Source organism: Poecilia latipinna, unplaced genomic scaffold, assembly GCF_001443285.1.
Source record: "Poecilia latipinna isolate Pla-1442-1.1 unplaced genomic scaffold, P_latipinna-1.0 Scaffold119, whole genome shotgun sequence".
NCBI classification, from domain to species: domain Eukaryota; kingdom Metazoa; phylum Chordata; class Actinopteri; order Cyprinodontiformes; family Poeciliidae; genus Poecilia; species Poecilia latipinna.
Window position 1 is genome coordinate 421,415 of NW_015112735.1, and position 362 is coordinate 421,776.

The 362-nt window shown below is 38.4% G+C and overlaps 1 protein-coding gene across 2 annotated transcripts in view; it reads left to right on the plus strand.

The window, feature by feature from the left end:
* atxn2 (ataxin 2) overlaps nucleotides 1–362 on the plus strand; it is a 26,820-nt gene that overhangs the window by 8,512 nt on the left and 17,946 nt on the right. The window lies entirely within an intron of this gene.

Here is a 362-nt window from a genome sequence, read left to right on the forward strand (position 1 = left end):
TTCAAACTTGGGGAGGGACACCATCTTGTCAGCGCTCAAAATCAGTCTCACCCCCTGAGGTGGTTTCCATCTTATGTTTAAGAATAGAGAGGAATCCGGTTCCTCATGCTTTCTTTTAAGGAAAAAAATCAGTCTGTGGGGAAGCATTTAATATATATACTCAACTTTGTTGATTTGTTTCACACCACTTGCAAGATTGCACATGTGACTATTTATTTTTTACAATATCTCCCACTTATCTCTTCTGGATTTTCAGTACAAAAATACGATAGAGTGGAAATGTTTTGAAATATGCTATCAGGAACTGTCCAGAAGACGGTCACTAATGCTCTCCACAAGGAGAAAAAGCCATAACAGGTCAA